This window comes from Limulus polyphemus, unplaced genomic scaffold (genome assembly GCF_000517525.1).
Source record: "Limulus polyphemus unplaced genomic scaffold, Limulus_polyphemus-2.1.2 Scaffold1882, whole genome shotgun sequence".
Taxonomy (NCBI): Eukaryota; Metazoa; Arthropoda; class Merostomata; order Xiphosura; family Limulidae; genus Limulus; species Limulus polyphemus.
In genome coordinates, this window is record NW_013667492.1 from 213,999 (window position 1) to 217,849 (window position 3,851).

A 3,851-nucleotide genomic window follows, 5' to 3' on the forward strand; every position below is an offset into this window, starting at 1 on the left:
AGCTCCTATAATGCTTCTACCAAATTTAGATCAGCTTAAGCTCTGCAATGGTACCAGATTAATAATAAAGGCATTAGAGCCTCGTGTCATTGAAGCACAAATTGAAACTGATTGTGGCAAGGGTGAAGATACTTTTATTCCTAGGATACCTCTAATAACATCAGAGATGCCATTTCAGTTTAGGCGCTTACAATTTCCAGTAAGATTAAGTTTTGCCATGTCGATCAACAAATCACAGGGACAAACAGTGAAAGTTGTTGGGCTACAATTACAAGAAGACTACTTCTCTCATGGTCAACTGTATATAGGATGCTATAGAGTAGGAACAGCAAGCAATCTTTATGTATACTCTCCTTTTGGAAAAACATGCAATGTTGTATATAAAGAAGTATTGTAAATTCTAATTTCAAATAAATCTTTGTTTGATTAAATGCTTTTTTTAATAGCAGATAGCCCTCGTGTAGATTTGCGCGAAATTCAAAACAAACAAACTATGGAAGCAGACGAAGAAACAAACGATTTCACACTAGCAACGTCAAAAAACAAAATAAACAAAAAACAGACACGATCACAGAAGGAGACAAAACACATAATCAACCACCAAAATATTTTATTATCATACAAAGAGTTCTAGGACAATTAAGCGAGCCACAACTCGCCTCAGAAATTAACAGGTGCAAGCCGGAAGTCAACATAGCAGCCTTTAAACGACAAGCCAAAGGTGGCGTCGTAGCTAATGGAACAGTGGCAGTTGACTTAACCGCCTTCTACAAGAATGGCCTAAAGACGCTTTAGCTCCCGGAAGAATCACCATACACATTCCAGGAACATCACCTAATCCATAATCACTTGTGATCACACCAGCATTACAAACGAACAAATTGTAAATGAACTCACACACAAACATAAAATACACTAAAATTGAAAGACTCTTCTTAAACATGACACAAAAACTTACAAACTTAGTTAAAGTAATTGTACAGAAAACACAAGATCTCCAGAGCGTGATATCAGATTGTATCATTCTCTGGTATCATAAATATAAAGTAGAACCAACAAAAACACCAGCGGTAGTTTTAACCCAATGTTACAACTGCCAACGATATGACATGTGGCGGCTGCATATAAAGCTCTCCCACATTGTGTGGGTTTTAGGTGAAAGCACAGAAACTCTGCTCCAAAGCAAACATACAACCACATTGCTGTAACTGCCAATAGCACCACACAGCAAATTACAAAGGATGTCCTAAATGCAAGGACATCAAAACACAAATAGCCAATATACAAAATAACTCAAAAACAAACGATACACACATGCAGTACCCTGAAGCAAAGAAGAACACCCCTATTACCAAAACCTCAAGAAACCAAAAACATAAATGAACAGTCTACATCATACACATATGTACAGGCAGCACGAAAACACACTCAAAATAAAAAAAAACACTTAAACAAGTGAAGAACACACAACTCACAAGTATCACAACACAACAACACGAAATAGTAAATCAAAGAATAGAAGCAACCAAAAACATATTTTACGAACTTATAAGACAATACTGAAACCCACAAAATCAAGACAGTATTATAATAATCATAGAAATCGCTATTTAACACTTTACACTCTTACTTCCTCATATAATACTATTAGTTGTAAATTCACAAACACAAATCTTTCGGAACGCAACTACACAGCTACAATAACCATACTAAATAAATAGTATAATCAGACAAAATAAACGGACATGCCCCTTAAAAGAAAAGTATTAACAGGAAACCAAAACCAGTCCAACCAGCTTAACAAATAACCAAACAAAACGTTCAACAAATAACAGTTCAGGAAGGATGAAGAGATCTCCAAAACCTAAATCTCGATGATGTATAGATAGATAGAAGGGGGCATGAGCGCTCATTATTTGCTGAAGGGGGCGCTGCGGTTAACAAAGTTGCGAAACACTGATCTATAGGCTTTCGAAAAACGTTGATTAATAATGGCTGCTCCAGAGAAAAAATGGCAAGAGAACCTTACGATACCGAAGAGAAAATGAAACTGGTTTCAAATCTATAGGAAAGATGGGTGAGTAGGCTTGGGCGCTGGATATGCAAGTTAATAGACAGTGAGAATGTTTATAGATGTCAAGAAAAGTATTGCGTCTTTGGGTTCTATCTGAGCCTATTGAGCAAGATAAAGATGTCAACTTGCAGACACATTTATGAGAAGACGGATGGTGATGAATACACGTAATGTGAAGAAATGGATGAGAGAGTTAAGCGAGTTTGTATTAAGGTCAGATATAACGGGGAAATGGAGCGAGTCGTGACAAGTTAGAGAAAATAGACAAGTTAAAAGACCAAAGCAGTGACGGATGGGAGAATGGATATAACATTAGGCAAAACCAGCGAGAAACAGCTAGATACTGTACACGATCGAAATAGATTACCAAGGAACAGGGACATGAAGCTGACTGAGAAAAGTACAAACTTCGACTTGCATGTAACAAACAAGTAGCTGAAACTAAAATAATTTGCTCTTAAATTTAATCCATAACATAAAGATTTTCCTGACCAGAACTCATCGGTATTTAAAAATTTTATCAAATAACAATAATGAAGTCTAATAATAAGAAGTTCTGCAAAAGTAAACAAAACTGTATTTGGGGAAATGATGTATTCCCCAACAAGTTCGGGCCCCGCCATTGCTTTTATAACCATCATTTGAAAGTAGCCCAGTGTAGAAAATAACTTTTAAGCCATGATATAGGGTCAGTAAGAGCTACTGTTACGTAATCACAATTGACCAACAGAATTTATGTTAAGGGTTCCAACTAATTTTTTTTCTTTTTTAAATATTGCAGCTGAATTTAAAGTTGTAACATTGTACTTTTTCAAAGTATTGATTAGAAAAAGCCACAGTAATGAAAATCATGGAAATAATAACATGTAATCATGTTGTAATGAGTTAAAATGTAAAGAGTATTGGTTTGGTATGTTTTGAATTTCGCGCAAAGCTACACAAGGATTATCTGTGCTAGCCGTCCCTAATTTTGCAGTGATAGATTAAAGGGAAGGCAGCTACTCATCACCACCCATGACGAAATCTTTCATGAGTGTTTTGATCAAATTAATAAAAATGAAGCAATCGCACAAAGTGTGCAGTAATAAACAAGAAGAAAACAACAAGACAATGAGGGGGTGATGACAAAGGATTTTGTCTCGATGTTAAGAATTGATAGATAAGAGGTTAACTGTGATAACTGACCTCGAAAATATTACTTGAAAATGCAGTGTGCCTTTTATTTTCATTACTACTAATGAGAGAGTTGTTTTCAATTTTCACATTGAAGCATTTGGAAGACAGTGAATTTTTCACAGAAAAGGTAAAACTAACATAGAAACTCACATTATAGCTAGAGTGAGAAAACACTTTTACCTAGGGTTTTCGTTTGGTTTATTTTGAAGTTAGCGCAAAGCTACACGAGGGCTATCTCGGCTAGCCATCCGTAATTTAGCAGTGATAGACTAGAGGGAAAGCAGCTAGTCATCACCACCCATCGCCAACTCTTGAGCTACTGTTTTACCAACGAATAGTGGGATTGATCGTAACATTATAATGCCCCACGGCTGAAAGGGAGAGCATGTTCGGTGTGACAGGGATTCGAAACCACAGATTGCGAGTCGAGCGCTCTAATCACCTGGCCGTGCCAGGCCAAAGCGTATTGTATATCCCATTAAGAAAACAGACTTGCATACGAATACACCAATGGTATACGACACAACATTATCTAGTACAGAAAAAGTGAATGAAGCTTAATACTTATTATTAACTTCCGATCAAAGTAAGCTACCTATAT